Source organism: Odocoileus virginianus, chromosome 8 (genome assembly GCF_023699985.2).
Source record: "Odocoileus virginianus isolate 20LAN1187 ecotype Illinois chromosome 8, Ovbor_1.2, whole genome shotgun sequence".
In the NCBI taxonomy this organism is placed as follows: Eukaryota; Metazoa; Chordata; class Mammalia; order Artiodactyla; family Cervidae; genus Odocoileus; species Odocoileus virginianus.
Window position 1 is genome coordinate 7,605,648 of NC_069681.1, and position 18,140 is coordinate 7,623,787.

The 18,140-nt window shown below is 36.2% G+C and overlaps 1 long non-coding RNA gene across 1 annotated transcript in view; it reads right to left on the minus strand.

The window, feature by feature from the left end:
* The window catches only part of LOC110130220 (uncharacterized), a 29,635-nt gene extending 12,451 nt beyond the window's left edge, over positions 1-17,184 (minus strand). Inside the window, exon 1 of the long non-coding RNA XR_011488911.1 lies at positions 17,014-17,184. This is a non-coding gene — a long non-coding RNA (uncharacterized lncRNA). The remainder of the gene's footprint in view (positions 1-17,013) is intronic.
* Between the last annotated feature and the right edge of the window lie 956 nt (positions 17,185-18,140).

Consider the following 18,140-nt stretch of genomic DNA (forward strand, 5'->3'; position numbering starts at 1 on the left):
ACTAAATTCAAAGTACAAATCAATCTAGAAATTTATTTGTTAAGTGAGTAAAAAATTCAACTGTCACCTTCTTATTTACACCCTATTTTTTTTAAAACCTCATCATCTGGTGAAAAACTTGAAAATATGAGTGTTTTCTACTTTTAACGGCTTTAATTGCTGAGGGTAATGACTCTGAAAAGAGATTATATTTTTATTGCCTGGGATGTTCTTCCACTGCAGAATTTTTCAGCATAGCAGTGCAAGTCTTGAGGGATTATGCTAATGGACTGTGTTGCCACCAATAAACACCTTGTTGAATTGGTAGTTATTTTACGGAAGAAAAAAAAAAGTCACTCTTTAGACTGAGTCTTTTAAATACACTGTGAAATGAAGGTCGTGTAAGCTTAAGAGTAATTATTCTCATTATGCACACTTTTATGACTCAAGATATTGAGATAACAAGGAAAATATGTAAAATAGGTATGTAAAGAAAGCTCAGCAGAGATGAGATTCTCACTTAGTATAATAGATCAAAAATGTGAATAGGTACATAACACATTTATAAAATTTTTTAAATTGATCATTTTATATGATACAGAAATGTTGTATTAATTGATACTTAATTTCATCAAGTGACTAAGTTGCTTCTAATGGCAGATTATGCATTATTAGGGATAGGAGATCATTTATTTTTTATACCAAGTATGTAGGTTATGTTATTCAGAATACATCAAAAAATCAGAATTTTAACATTAATAATAAATCTCTACTACCTAAGGGGAAAATAGCAAGTTATCAACATTACACTAAAGTCTCATGAAAGTCACTTTCTGGATCATCTGATCATCTTCCATTATGTCATCTCTCTAGCACTCTTTAATTAAAAAATTATAAACATCGCCCCATGTTCTGTTAAATGGAATGTTTAGAGCATATAAAGTTGAAAATGTTCTTGTGCTTCAATTATACACTTATAAAGGGACTGTAAATTGAGATCTGGGTAGGGGAGATTTTTCAATATACAATTATTTAATATTGGAAAGAAGTGATAGAAACTGTTCTATTTAAGCAAAGTTCATCGACAACCTAAATATTTCAAAATTATCAGTCAACTTAAAAATTGTGATAGCATACATTTGAGAATTTATAAAAGAAAATCATTCAGCTTACTGAAGACACTGTGAAAATGTCAAAATTTATTTATTTATTTATTTATTTATTTACTCTTGAGATAGTACTCATACTAGTATTTTGTGCAGCAAGTTGCCAGAAATGTAGTGGCTTAAAAGCACCTATTTATTAGCTAGCAGTTTCCATAGGTTAGGAGTCCAAGCACAGCTTGTTCAAGTATTCTGTTCAGAAACTCACAAAGATGCAAAATGGCATCAGTTGCTTTCTCATGTGGAGGATGGATTCTGGAAGTATTTTCTTCCAAGCTCATCCACATGGTTAGCAGAATTTATTTCCTTATGATTATGGAAACAAAGCCCCAGTTTTCACTGGCTGTGGCTGTCGGTCATCCCCATGTCCAAGAAACTGCCTGCACTTTCCTGCCATGAGGGAATTTCCATCAGCATTTTCACAGCATCTCTGTTTAGTACTCTGAGGTCAGCAGGAGAATAACCCTTAGAAAATCTGGCAAGATGGAGTTTTATATGTGCATTGTAATCTAATCATGGGAGTGACATCCCATTCCTGTTGTTAAACTCTCCTTGTTAGAAGTCAAAATTTCCATCCACACTCAAGTGGATGAGCTCATACAAGAATTTGACACATTGTGAGTTACCCTAGGGTGAGTCCACTCAGAGTTCAGTTTCACTCATAATCTTTGTACCTATTATATTATATATATATATTAAGAACATATAGGATAAATATATTATAATCTTTGTATTATTTATATTACATAAATATATATAAATAACATATAAATACAAATTATAAATAAAGTTTCATAATACTAAAATTTTTATCTGTGATAGAACTATCATCAGCCCTTACTTAACAAGAGTCGTCAAAATTCTTTTGAGTAAGTTACCAATAACCACTTTGAACCTCAAGTCATATGGGTTAAAAGAAGTGCTTACAATAGTGTTTTGAACATAATAAATATGCAATAAATGTAGTTTATCAATATTATTATTGTTTTAATTATATTAAATATTATTGGCATCTGGTCCCATCACTTCATGCAAATAGATGGGGAAACAATGGAAACAGTGACAGACTTTATTTTCTTGGGCTCCAAAATCACTGCAGATGGTTCCTGCGGCTATGGAATTAAAAGATGCTTGCTCCTTGGAAGAAAAGTTGTGACCAGCCTAGACAGCATATTAAAAAGTAGAGACATTACTTTGCCAACAAAGGTCCATCTAGTCATGATTTTTCCAGTAGTCATGTATGGGTGTGAGACTGAGTAAAAAGACCATATAAAGACTGAGTGCCAAAGAACTGACGTTTTCAAACTGTGGTTTCTGGAGAAGACTCTCGAAAGTCCCTTGGACTGCAAGGAGGTTAAACCAGTGAATCCTACTACGACAGGAAAAATAATGGTGAGGTTGGGGTGACAGAAAAATTAGCAACCAAAAACAGGACAAAGTCTGAACTTCTACTTGACTGGAAAAAAGAGTGCAGGATAACATACCAGGCATGCCTTATATTCTGTGGGGATTCACACAGGGCTAGTTAATTAACACAGACTTGAAAAGCAAAGAAAAAATATTTAGTCAGAATGATTAAAAGATGGAGTTTCCCCATCAGCAGACGAATGGATAAGGAAGCAGCGGTGGTACATATACACCATGGAATATTACTCAGCCATTAAAAAGAATTCATTTGAATCAGTTCTAATGAGATGGATGAAACTGGAGCCCATTATACAGGATGAAGTAAGCCAGAAAGATAAAGACCATTACAGTATACTAACACATATATATATGGAATTTAGAAAGATGATAACGATAACCCTATATGCAAAACAGAAAAAGAGACTCAGATGTATAGAACAGACTTTTGGACTCTGTGGGAGAAGGCGAGGGTGGGATGTTTCAAGAGAACAGCATCAAAACATGTATATTATCTAGGGTGAAACAGATCACCAGCCCAGGTAGGATGCATGAGACAAGTGCTTGGGCCTGGTGCACTGGGAAGACCCAGAGGGATCAGGTGGAGAGGGAGGTGGGAGGGGGGACCGAGATGGAGAATACATGTAAATTCATGGCTGATTCATGTCAATGTATGACAAAAACCACACACACACAAAAAAAAGATCGAGTTTCATAAAGACATGTAGGTAGTATTGGGTTTGTCTTTGGGATATGTTCATAGTGAGTGGAACTTACCATCTGTCCTCAAGATGAGATGTCAGAAAAGATAATTTTCCTGGACTCACCAATGTCAGTTTACTATTAATGGGGAAAAAAAAAATGTACAAAGGTACTACTCAAAGGCAGGTAAGGAGAAGAATGACAGTCCATTCCTTATGTCCTCGTAAGGGTTAGTCGTTCAGTCATGTCCAACTCTTTGTGACCCTGTAGACTGTACAGGTCCTCCGTCCATGGGATTCTCCAGGCAAGAATACTGGAGTGGGTAGCCATCCCCTTCTCCAGGGAATCTTTCCAACCCAGGGACTGAACTCAGATCTTCCACATTGCAGGCAGACTCTTTACCGTCTGTGCCACCAGGAAGCCCCTCATTATTCCTAGGCAGTTGCAATCACCTCTCGTTAAAATCTGTCTTCCAACATTGTTCTTGTCAAAGAAATTGTAAACAGGCAGTGAAAATACAGTACCAAAATAAACAACTCAAGCAATAAAATTTGAAACCTTTCTTAATTTTCAGCAATTCTTGTCAGTTTTCAGAGGTTTTCTCCCGGTAGTTCTCAACACCAAGGAAATGTGTCCTGTATTGTGAGTTCTTGTATGCACTACTGAGCTTTCAGTTATGACTATACTTATTTGTTGATTTACTATATATCACTGGGGTAATGACTGGATGTAATGCAAAGAGAGATCACTACCAGGTTTTCTTGGAGAACCAGGGACAGTTACAGGTAAAATGAACTTAGTCTTAAGAAAAAAAAAAAAGAAAGAAAAGAATTGGAGAAACATAAGTAAAATTGTGTGGAAGAAAGCATCCCAGAGGGGGAAAAAAAACCAAAACATTAGCATGTGCAAAGTTATGAAGACATAGAAATAAAGGTGAATTTTAAGAAGACAATTTTAGTGGAGTGATATGTCTGGAAATAATCTGAGATTTTGATAATGTTTCAGGAGCGTGAGGTTAGAGAGAGAATCTTGGGCCAAAATGTTGATGGCTTTAAAGAGATGAATGCTTGAAACACAAAAGTAACAAACTAAGATCTACACTTTATAAACATCTTACATGTTCTTTGGGTCAGATGCAATGACATGGGTTCCTGTGGGAAGATGGAGCAGCAAAACAGGTTAAAAAATTGAATTAAAGGAGGAAACCATCAGTTCAAGAAAGAAAAGGCTCAGTTGGAACATATTTGAGAGATTATTTTAACATATATTGGTGGCTAATTTATATGTCTAGGAAAGGAAACAAAACTTGTTTCAAACCACACAGCCCAATAAGATGTCCTCAGCCACTTGTGGCTTTTTACATTTAAATGTATATTAGTTAATATTAAATCAATTTAAAAATTAAGTTCCTCAGTAGCAGTAACCACATGTAGAGTGTTCAATAGGCATATTTGGCCAGTGGCTACCATATCGGAAAGAATAGATATTACACAAGACTGTTATACAATAAATCCAAGATAATTTGTTTGATGGAAGAAGCACATGAAAAAAATTAAATATGAGAGACAACATAATGAAACAAATGATTATAGCCATGTGTGTTTGAGATGAAATTTTCTATCTCTTTTACCAATAATATTTCAAGATTTTTATTCATATACTTTCCTATTTAGAAGCAAAATTATAGGCTAAATTCCTCAGTGAATATTTGTTGCTGCAAGAGTATTTACATTTTCATTAATAATAGTTGAAAAGTTGTCCTTTAATTTATATTATCTAGTTAAATAAGATAAATCTCATTTTTTACAAATCTAAATTATGTAATACAAAAAGTTAGTTTTTTTCTCCAAAGTATAAAGTGTTATCTTATTTTTAACTTACATTTATCTAATTATTAGTGAATCCAAACAATTTTTCATATATTAACATTTATAATCAATCAGTATTTTTAGGACTGATGTTTTCATATTTTAAGCTTTTTTTTTTGTATTTTTCTTAGTGATTTGTAAGGTATTTTTATATATTAAAATAGAATATTAGTCATTGGGGTTATCTTGTGAGCTAAAAGTCTTTTTTTTTTCTATTTATTTATTCCTTCAAGGATCTTGTCTATGATCAGTTTATATCACCTTTTAAAAGCTGTTAAGTGTATCAATATTTCTTTTATGATTTCAGGAATACAATTATGTTTGACTTATAGGAACACTGATTTTGCCTTGATATTTTTATGGTTTTATTTTAAAATGATTGATCTATGTGGAATTTATTTTAAGCAATAATGGTTTTAAAAATTTAGCTATATACACATATGGGAAAAAAGAATTAAGATGTTTCCTTGGTTTTATTGGATATGTTGTTGTTGTTGATTTAAGCAACAACAAGAACAACAAAACAGTTTTCATACATTTATATGAAAAAGAAAAACAATAGAAATTTTATATCTGTAAGCAAAACATTACAGGAATTCCCAATGAATATAGGGAAAAATTAACAACACCGTCGTTCTCAAAACTATACTGATTTAAATAAATGATTCAGGTATTATAATAAGTCAAAAACAATAAATGAAAATTCATTATGATCTAAAAAGAACAAAATTTTCACATGTATATCTATATGTATATGGTGATCAAACTTGAAATAAATTAATAAAATAAATTAATAAATTTATTAACTGACAGCATTAATAATAAGATTAATTGAAAATTAGTCATAGAAAAATGGGAAATAAAGTGGGGTCTCAACTATTGGAGAAACAGCTTATATAATAGAATTGATAAACAATAATATGTTTAATTGCTAATTTAAAATTTTTTATATAAAGAATAAGTATCAATTAGCAACAAGTAAGGGGACAATAATTGCACCAGTAATTTAAAAAACTGAATTAATGAATTATTTCCTCATAAAACATTATCAGGAGCTTCCCTGGTGTCTTTGTGGTTAAGAATACACCTGTCAATGAAAGAGATGTGGGTTCGATCCCTGGATCAGAAGGATCCCCTAGAGAAAGAAATGGCACCCCACTCAAGTATTCTTGACTGGAAAATCCCAAGGACAGAGGAGCCTGCTGGTTTATAGTACATGGGGTTGCAAAGAGTCAGACATTACCTAGTGACTAAACAACGAACACAATTGTTGCCATCCTCAAATGAAAGCTTAGTAAAGTAAAAAAAAAAAGACCTCTAAGGAATATGGGAATAGACTATATGCAAACTTTCTACTTCCTCTAGCATTGAGTCAAAAATACGGATGCAGAACACATTTTAGAGGGTGTGATTAAACCTCTGTAAAGTACAGAACTCCAGGACAGAGATGTAAGAGCTGGTCAAAAGGAAGAATCGCTGGAGTGCTAGGGAAACTCACTACAGGATCTCAGACTTCTGTTGGTGGACACGATGTAGGAGGGAAAAGCTACACACCAGGATCAGGAATGGTATGATCACTCACCTAGAGCCAGATATCCTGGAATACGAAGTCAAGTGGTCTTTAGGAAACATCACTATGAACAAAGCTAGTGGAGGTGATGGAATTCCAGTTGAGGTATTTCAAATTCTAAAAGATGATGCTGTGAAAGTGCCACATTCAATATGCCAGCAAATTTGGAAAACTCAGCAGTGACCACAGGACTGGAAAAGGTCACTTTTCATTCCAATCTCAAAAAAGAATGCCAAGCTAGCACACAATTGCACTCATCTCACATGCTAGCAAAGTAATGCTCAAAATTCTCCAAGCCAGGCTTCAACAGTATGTGAACCAAGAATTGCCAGATGTTCAAGCTGGATTTAAAAAAAACAGAAGAACCAGAGACCAAATTGCCAACATCTGCTGGATCATCGAAAAAGCAAGAGAGTTCCAGAAAAACATCTATTTCTGCTTTGTTGACTATGGCAAAGCCTTTGACTGTGTGGATCACAATGAACTGTGGAAAATTCTTCAAGAGATGGGAATATCAGACCACCTGACCTGCCTCTTGAAAAGTCCGTATGCAGGTCAGGAAGCAACAGTTAGAACTGGACATGAAACAATAGACTGGTTCCAAATAGGAAAAGGAGTACATCAAGGCTGTATATTGTCACCCTGCTTATTTAACTTATATGCAGAGTACATCATGAGAAATGCTGGGCTGGAGGAAGCACAAGCTGGAATCAACATTACCAGGAGAAATATTAATAAGCTCAGATATGCAGATGACACCACCCTTATAGCAGAAAGTGAAGAAGAACTAAAGAGCCTCTTGATAAAAGTGAAAGAGGAGAGTGAAGAAGTTGGCTTAAAACTCAACATTCAAAAAACCAAGATCATGGCATCTGGTCGGATCACTTCATGGCAAATAGATGGGGAAACAGTGGAAACAATGACAGACTTTATTTTGGGGGGCTCCAAAATCACTGCAGATGGGGACTGCAACCATGAAATTAAAAGGTGCTTGCTCCTTGGAAGAAAAGCTGTGACCAACCTAGAAAGCATATTATAAAGCAGAGACATTACTTTGCCAACAAAGCTAAATCTAGTTAATGTATTTCCAGTGTTCATGTATGGATGTGAGAGTTGGACTAAAAGAAAGCTGAATGCTGAAGAATTGATGCTTTTGAACTGTGGTGTTGGAGAAGACTCTTGAGAATCCCTTGGACTGCAAGGAGATCCAACCAGTCCATCCTAAAGGAGATCAGTCCTGGGTGTTCATTGGCAGGACTGATGTTGAAGCTGAAACTCCAATACTTTGGCCACCTGATGCGAAGAGCTGACTCATTGGAAAATATCCTGATGCTTGGAAAGATTGAAGGCAGAGGAGAAGGAGACAGCATAGAATGAGATGGGTGGATGGCATCACCTGACTCAATGGACATGAGTTTGAGTCAACTCCAGGAGTTGGTGATGGGCAGGGAGGCCTGGCATGCTGCAGTCCATGGGGTTGCAAAGAGTTGGATACAACTGAGCGACTGAACTGAACTGAACTGAACTGACTGAAGACAGGAAGAGTAGTTCCTACTACTGCTTTGTCCTCCAGCTCCCTCCATTGACAACATAAAACATCACATTTTTCACAGGTGTTGGGCTGCACCTTGATAGGACACTTTGCTTGCCCAGTTTCAAGAACTGAAGGGAAAAGCCCAGAGTCAGCAAAAAAGGCATCAGTGGACGGGGGGGATCTGGCATGTCGGAAGGAAGTTCTTGGAACAATACCCTACCTTGTGCAATGAATGGCAGGGCATGGTGGCAGTCTCCACTCCTGGGAGAGGGAGAGACTGCAGCTTTTAGTAGGATTTTATGTCAGTTGGTTCATTGGTTATCAGGGAAACTAACAGAGGGTCATACTTCTCACTGCCCTGTTGAGAACAATCATTAGCTGGAGCCTGGGGCAAGGATGTAGGAAAGTCAATCAAATGGGTAGGGTGTAGATAAATCAGGCAGTAGTCAAGCAGGGAGTGAAGAAAGAGCAAGAGTACAGCCATCTTGAATGGCCTGACTATACACAGTGCAAATTAATTATCAAGTAACAGGTCAAAGAAAAGCGAAAGTGGAACCCAGAGGTAATAATTTGATAACTGGTGTAGTCCAGTGTGTTTGCTCCTTAGCTTCTTTATGTACACTTATATTCATATTTGAATGTCAACAGAATAAAATCACTCTTGTTCCCATGAAGCAAAATATATCATTTGCTATCATTTATACAAATGGAGTTCTTATCTCTTCCCCAAAATGAGAAGACTGGATGTTCTCCTCTTTAAAGATTAATTTTAATATCCAATTGTATATATGTAAAATAATAAAGGAAGGAGATAAATGAAGAACATATATAATATATAAAAAATATATTTACATACATTGTTGTTGTTCAGTTCCAAGTCATGTTCCACTCTTTGTGACCCCATGGACTGTAGCACATCAGGTCTTGCTGTCCCTCACCAACCGCCTGAGTTTGCCCAAGTTCATGTCCATTGAATTGATGATGCCATCCAACCATCTCATCCTCTGTCCCCCTTTTCTCCTTCTGCCTTCAGTCTTTCCCAGCATCAGGGTCTTTTACAATGAGTTGGACCTTCACATCAGTTGACCAAAGCATTGGAGCTTCAGCTTCAGTCTATCCAATGAGTATTCAGAGTTGATTTCCTTTAGGACTGACTGGTTAGATCTTGCAGTCCAAGGGACTCTCAAGCATCTTCTCCAGCACCGGAGCTCAAATTCATCTATTCTTTGGCACTCAACCTTCTTTATGGTCCAACTCTTACATCCATACATGACTACTGTAAAGACCATAGCATTGACTATATGGACTTGCTTGGCAAATTGATGTCTTTGCTTTTTAATAAGCTATCTAGGATTGCAATAGCTTTCCTGCCAAGAAGCAGTCATTGTCTAATTTCATGGCTGAAGTCTCAATCCACAATGATTTCAGAGTCCAAGAAGAGGAATTCTGTCACAATTTCCACCTTTTCCTTTTCTATTTGCCATGAAGTGATGGGACCAAATGCCATGATCTTAGGGTTTTTTTGCTTATTTTTTTTTTCTTTTTTAACTTAAATTTTAATCTGGCTTTTTCAATCTATTCTTTCACACTCATCAAGAAGTTCTTTAGTTCTCTTTGCTTTCTGCCATTAAAATGATTTTTTCTGCATATCTGAGGTTGTTGATATTCCTCCTGGCAATCTTGATTCCAGCTTGAAACTCATCTGCCTTGGCGTTTCCCATGATTTTCTGCATATAAGTTAACAGGGTAACAATAAACAGCTTAGTTGTACCTCTTTCTAAATTTTGAAACAGTCAGTTGTTCCATATAAGGTTCTAACAGGTTTCCCAGGAGACAGGTAAGATGGCCTGATATTCCCATCTCTTTAAGAGTTTTCCAAAGTTCATTATGATTCACAAAGTCAAAGGCTTTAGTGTAGTCAACGAAAGAGAGGCAGATGTTTTTCTGGAATTCCTTGCTATCTCTATGATTCAGCATCTGTTGGCAAATTATGTCTTGGTTCCTCTGTTTTTTTCTAAACCCAGCTTGAACATCTGTAAGTTCTCAGTTCACATAAGGATGAAGCCTGGATTGAAGAATTTTGAGCATAACCTCGCTAGTGTGAGAGATGAGTGCAAATGTCTAGTACTTTGAACATTCTTTAGTACTTCCCTTCTTGGGAACTGGGATAATGATTGACCTTTTTCAGTCCTGTGGGCACTGCTGGGTTTTTCAAATTTGCTGACATATTGAGTGAAACACTTTAATAGCATCATCTTTTAAGACTTTAAATCGCTCTACTGGAATTCCATCACCTCCACTAGCTTTATTGACAGCAGTTCTTCCTAAGGCCCATATGATTTCATACTCCAGAATGTCTGACTCTGGGTGAGTGGTCACACCATGGTTATATATATATATATATATATACAGTGTACAATTCTATGTATTCTTGCCATGTCCTCTTGATCTCCTCGGCTTCTATTAGGTCTTTACCATAACTGTCCTTTATTGTGCCCATCTTTGGGTCAAGTGCTTCTTTGATATTCCCAATTTTCTTAAAGAGATCTCTAGTCTTTCTCTTTCTACTGTTTCCCTCTATTTCTTTGTGTTGTTCATTGAAGAAGGCCTTGTCTCTCTGCTCTTCTCTGGAACTATGCATTCATTGGGTATAATTTTCCCTTTCTCCCTTGCTTTTCACATCTCTTCTTTCCTCAGTTACTTATAAAAACCTACTCAGAAAGCCACTGAACCTTATTGCATTTGTTTTTCTTTGGGATGACTTTGTTCATTGTTTCCTGTATGATGTCTCTATCCACAGTTCTTCAGTCACTCTGTTTACTAGATCCAGTCCCTTGAATCTGTCACTTCTGCTGTATATTCATAGGGGATTTGATTTAGGTTGTACCTGACTGGCCTACTGTTTTTCCCTGCTTTCTTTAGTTGAAGCCTGAATTTTGCTATGAGGAGCTGATGATTTGAACCATACATATATACATGGGCAATTATACAAAGTTATTAATTTTTTTTATGTAATTGAGCATAAAGTCATAGTTGGTATCATAATTGTCTTCCTTTTACTGCTTTTTCCTACTTAACTTGTTCTTAGCAATAATTGTGCTTTGCCTGGTGAAATGCCTCCAAATTCTCCTTCTGAAGAGCTGAGTCCTGAAATATCCTGCATTTTGTAGCTGCTTTTTATGATTAGGCATGGGAGTATTAACAAATATCCTAGAAAAATTCCCAGGTAACTCATATAGTCTTATTTGCCCATTTCTCTTTGCAATAGCTGAATGTCTTATCAGTAGAGGGAATCAGTCATCCCATTGAGTAAAATAACTCCTTCCTGTCTGTTCATTTAGTGACTGATGTAAGAAAACCACAATGACCAGTGGTAGCCTTATCTTCAAATTTAGTGAAATATTTTCAGTTTGTGGAAACTTCCTTGGAAGCTTGGAAACTAAACTTTTCTTGGAAGCTAAATTTTTCAAACCAACAGAGAAAAAAAGCTGCCAAATAAGGATCAAAAGTTCTGTGAATGGATTATTAGGTATAATCATGAAAAAAGCCACTCCCACTTCCATCTCTTAATTCCAGAACCAACATATACCAGTTATGGATGGAAAGACTATATATTTATAAACATTTCTGCTGAAAAGCATGTACTACAAACTGTAAGACAGAAAACCATCCTTTCAGGGTGTTATCTCCTGTGTGTGTGTATTTGTTAGTCTCTCAGTCGTGTCCAACTCTTTGTGACCCCATGGACTGTAGCCCGCCAGGCTCCCCCATCCATGGCATTCTCCAGGCAAGAATACTAGGGTGGATTGCCATTTCCTCCTCCAGGGGATCTTCCCAACCCAGGGATCGAACCTGTGTCTCTTATGTCTCCTGCTAGCAGGTTCTTCATTGCTAGTGCCACCTGGGAAGCACTGTCATCTCCTAAACTGTGCTATAACCAAGTCTTCATCAAGCCATCCCAACTATCTATTAAAGCAAATTTATATGAATATGGGGTTTATGGTAAAACCAGTTAATTCCATGGCCTTAAGCCATTGCTATACTTCTGTGAAATAATTCCCTTGGCTAGAAGCAAAGTTGTGCAGAATACCATGATAGGGCATTCCATGTGTCCACAGATGACAGTGTCAAAAGTGTTTCAGCCAAGACAGATAGTACAGCAAGTATACAACTGCAATAGTGCACCTAGCTTGGGAGGTGATGATTAATTAGGTACACTGGGCTAAAACTGTAATCAGTTACCAGTGTGTCCTTGCTGTTCTTCATAATAAATTGTTGGATGGTATTCTCCATGTATGGTATTCTCTTCTTTCATGTTTCTAGAGGGCCCTCCTTTCTAAGTGAGGAACATTCCTGAATAGTGAAGGCAATGGAAGTTAGAGATAATGTATCACTCTGAAGAGGTTTAGAGAATTCTCCCTGGAGCTATTTCCTTACATTCATGTTGATATCTGACTGTTTATGGGTCAAGAAGCAATAAGAGGTGATTTTTTGGGGTCTTAAGAAGCATCTCTACCCTCTTGCAAGTGTTTGCATCAGGAGGGATTGTCACAGTGTTTTCAAGCAAAGAATGGCTAATTTCCTCCAACAAAGGTGGTCAATCAATCTAAATGGAACAAGGAAGCTAAAAGTTAGTAATCGGTTAATATTGTCAGTTTCTTTTTAGTGCAATCTGTTCATAGGATTAAACTCCAATTTAATAAGATAAGAAATGAGCTGAGTGCAGTCAATTATAACTGTCACAGAATCAGTTTAGTTCATTTGCTCAGTCGTGTCCGACTCTTTGTGACCCCATAAACCACAACACATCAGGGCTCCCTGTCCATCACCAACTCCCGGAGTTTACCCAAACTCATGTCCATTGAGTCGGTGATGCCATCCAACCACCTCATCCTCTGTTGTCCCCTTCTCCTCCTCCCTTCAATCTTTCCCAATATCAGGGTCTTTTCAAATGAGTCACAGAATAGGACTAATTAAAAAACAACTACAACAACAAAAATCCAGAATAATTGCAAATAGCTATCAAATAAGTTGTCACAACACATAAGCTATCACAATAGCCCACATATTTGGGCTTCCCTGGTGGCTCAGTGATAATCTGCCTGCAATGCAGGAGACAACAGGTTTGACCCCTGAGTCGGGAAGATCCTCTGGAGAAGGAAATTGCAACTTACTTCAGTATTCTTGCCTGGAGAATTCCGTGGACAGAGGAGACTGGCAGGCTACAGTTCATGCAGTCAAAAGAGTCAGACGCAACTGAGTGACTAACATAAGACTGTGCCAGGAAAATAAGTTAGTTATTTGATTGTTTGGCTCAGAAACAGTTGATATTTCACTCTACTCCGATTGCTCATGAAAGGTAATTTATTAATACATTCTCTGTCCTTGAAACCCTATTGGGATACACATATAATCTTTTTCAACAACACACTATAGGTACAATCGCAATGCCATGCCTAAACTAAAAATTATACTGTAAGTTTATATAATAAAATATGTTTTAATATAGATTGATGACATTTAATAAAAACAATCATTAACATTAGTACCCATAGTAGGGTATGAAGAGGAATATTGTACTTAAAACAATTTCCCTTATATGGAAATTGAAGAACACAAGAAATTAAGTCACTGACCCAAAATCACTCAATGATTTAAGAATTAAATTCTCATATGTTGACTCACTGCTGAGTAGCATTTATTACATTTTTATGATAATAGCTATTTTTCAAGGAGGATATGGCAACACACTCCAGTATTCTTGCTCAGAGAATCCCCATGGACAGGGAGCCTGGCAGGCTGCAGCTCATAGGGTCACAAAGAGTCAGACACAACTGAGCGACTAAGCACAGCAAAGCACAGCATTTTTCATGCATTAATTTCATTTATCTCCTGAAGGACAATGGATAATAATGGTCATATTACTGTGTTATATATAATATCATGATAATCCCTGTCTTAAAGTCCATGGGGAAAAAGATATATTCCAGTGTGGGGGAAATATACATGTTTTGTAGATAATTGGGCTTACCAAATGAATAATTTTATCTTGCCAATTGAAAATAAAAGGTAAACTATTTCCACCTCATCCTTTAGTCCATCTGCCTTTTTCATGCTTTAGTGCATCAACAGTTCCAGTCTTTCTCAGTCATTTTTTACTTACAAAAAAATTACCCATATTCTTCTGTATTAACCTCAGAATCCCTGACATTTATATTGCTTCAGTGTTTATCTTATTAGGTTAAAAATTGACAGCAAATATGGTCTGAATACTGTCCTTCTGCCATCCCACTCATGTGTGACACCCATTTGTTATCCTGCTAGATACTGGCACAGTTCCCTGCTGTGACTACTCAAAGACCTGCACACCTTGAGGTTATGATGCAAAGTAACCTAGTCATTTTGTATCCATCCATGTTGCTCTGCTCTCTGTCACTTCTTAAGTGTTCCGCTAAGATCAGAGCTTGAGTTAAAATGAGACTATATTATTTGTGACCTGTATGCTAATTTTTGCCATATTGTTAGTGGACTACTTCTAAATAAATGTGACTAGTAATCATAGTCATGACAATAATTTGTGACCAGAATAAAAAAAGAAGGAAATGGATGATTTTCTTACCATTAGAGCATCTTTTACTCTTTGCTGTTAATTGTGATCACAACCTCATCCCAGTAGGTATTTCCCCGAGAGAAATAAGGATAAATGTAGGGAACTGTAGCCCCTGGTGGGGCTTTATTTGTGCAGTTGTTTTTCTATCTATACAGTTGTCTGTACAAATACAGTTGTCTTTCTATCTATCTTTTGGGATTCAGGGTAAGAGAAACATGAGCCAGATTATACAAACACTCTTCAGTTCAAGCTTTTATTAATGATCTGGCAACCAATAACTTTTTAAATCCAAATTGACTTAAAATGCAATTTTTCACATTAACCTAACATTACAAGGCCAATTTTCCAATTTCAGTTGAACTTTAACATAAGAAAGCAATTATAGTGACAATAATAATCGTAAACAAGCAATGAACCAAGCTCTATGCCAAATGCTTTCCATGGATTATTTCACTAATGCCCATTAGCCTACTGCTCCTTATCAAGAAACTGAAAATTAGTTGTGTTGAACAATTTATTCAAAATGATTATTTATCAGTAAAAGTATTATCACTGGCTAAATCCATAAACAACTTCACAAACAGAGAGTGTTCCAATAGTTTCTCAAGACAGGGAAGATGAAGCTTGGGAATAGCAGGTGTAATCTGTAAAAGTAATTGGATCATTTTACATGTAAGAAAAGTAGACATTAGGAAAGTGAAGATCCTAACTATGTATCAAGATAACCAAAGTGAGTTATTACATAAACAGAAGCTTGAACAGATCTTGAATACTGTCTTTATAGAGGGAACAAATCAAACTACTTTCTCTGACTTGCTAAATTGGGTTAAGCAATTATATATCAGGACAAAAATTAACAGAAAAAAACTGCTGTCCTCCACCACTATATTTACATGCTATAGCCTTCAGGTACAGGCATTTAGTCAACTTGAACTGATACAAGCCTCCTAGAGTGTGTATCATGACTGTCTCAGAATCGACTAGTAATGAGTCCTATGCCTTTCAGTCACTTCTTTAATAGTAACTATGTGTCATACATGAGACTAAGAGCTTTATACATATTTTCATATTCAGTTCTCAGAACAACCAGAAAAGGTAAATTTCCTTATCGCCAGCTGAAAACAAGAAAACTTAGGTTCCATGAAGTTAAATTACTCATCCAAGAGCATCTTGCTGCTGGTATGTACCAACCCTGGATTTGAGTGGAATTATTTCTGAGAAAGTCTTTGATCTTAGTAACCATTGCATAACATTTCCTCTTTAACTGCTTTGAAGCAAACCATTGTTATTCTGATAAACATATATTTTTGTCAAAACTATATACCATATTCTTTATACACAAATTGTCACATGCATAAATAAATTTAATAACATATATTACTATAGAAATTTAGTTCCTTTTAGAAGGAGGAGTTATAATGATAGTCCATGAAGCTTCTAGATGATCAGATTCTCAATAAATATTGTTGTTGTATAGTTGCTCAGTTTTGTCCCCTCTCTGCAACCCCATGGACTGTAGCCCACCAGGCTCCTATGTCAATGGGATTTCCCAGGAAAGAATACTGGAATGGGTTGCCATTTCCTTTGCCACAGTAAACATTGCATTATAATAACAGATCCTTTAACAACAAAATGTTTATCATCACACAGTTAAAAACCAAAGCAGCAGAATTCACTTTAATGCTGCTTTACATTAACAAATTCTCTTTCTCATTTGGTTTTGATCCACACATATTGTTGCTGTTCAAACAGAAAGACAGATGTTACAATATGAATCACATTTATAGGTAAATTTAGTTTACACTATGCTGGAGTAAAAACATTTGACAAATTCCTTTAATTTTTTGAGTATATGGGGGTGTATTAATCAGAAAGAAATTCTATCTATAGTGACAGGTCTTTGCATAAATTAATCTAGAATACCTGCAGGGGGTAGGGGTAGGATTGGGGATGATCTGACCTGATTTTTAATATTATAATGATGTGTGATGCAATTAAATAAAACTTAAATTTGAAGTTCCCTGGTCAGTTAAGGCAGAGGGTTTTTTTTTTTTTTTTTTTTTTTTTAGATATAAAAACACTTGGTCTCTGTGTCAAGAGAAAGACCTCCGCATTGCTTTGAAGCACCCCTGGCAGTTGATAATGGAGAGCTGTTGGCAATGATTATGGAGGCAGATGCTTACCTGTACTCCTAGAGTGTACAATCTTGGCTTGATGACAAGGTGAGGAGAAGGAGAAGCTGTCACAGAATGGAGGCAACTGGCAGTTGAAACCCTAGCAGGGAAGGGTAAACTGGTCGCCCAGGGCTGCTTGCTTGACTGTGGCGGCTCTCATCAATCACGCCAACATATGCAGCTGCCTGAAAATAAACAGGCTTCTCAGACAGGAGACAAAATGTGGCAAATTAAAAGCCCAATAATTTAAACAAATCCATTTCCAGTTTCACAGCAAAGATGGATGGAGGAATTCTGCTGAGACCCAGACTCCTGATGAATTGATAAAAGTCAGTGATATATAAAAATGCAATCAGTTTAAACATGCCAATTGTGAAATAAGATCTCTGTATCAATTTTTTTAAAGGTTGGTTTCTTAAAAATACAGATATGGCATATTTTTTTAAAAAATCTAGCAATTATTATCTTCTCCTAGATTTTTTTTACATTTATGCCTTAAATAAACTTTGCAATTCTAGGTACCTTACTGAAGCATATGTCTTCTAGTTCTGTCCAAAGCCCCCACTGAAACCAGTGGGAATTTGGCTGCAACAATGACTGTATAATTATCCTTGTAGTATTAAAATGACACTTTTTATTTTCATTTTCTTTTCCCTATTAATCTTTCTATTAGCTAATCTTGAAAGTGCTTATTACAATATTGCTTCCATGTATTATTTCATCATCACAAACCCATTTACTTTCCTGACTCTCTTTTAAGTTAACATTAGCCTATTTTGACTCCTTCCTATGCTTGTATATACATTATTCTTGTTCCAAATATTCTATTCTAGTTCCTTCAGGTCCTGCAGCAGTCTCCTATTTCACATCAAGGAAACAAATTACTTGCTGTCCTTCCTTTGTTGACTTAAAACAGACTATTCCCGGGAACTCTTGACTAATAATCTCAGATTCCCTAAGGTTAAATGATGATGAACTCCACCATTAGAGACTTAGTCACTTTCACTCCTTGTTAGCACCTCTCTTCTTGAGTCTGTTCTGTATCCTTCATCTAATTTAGATTTATCTAAAAGTACCGAAGAGCTCACATCCTTCTCACTGATGTGCTGCTTGGCATTCATATGCTTCTGATTGCT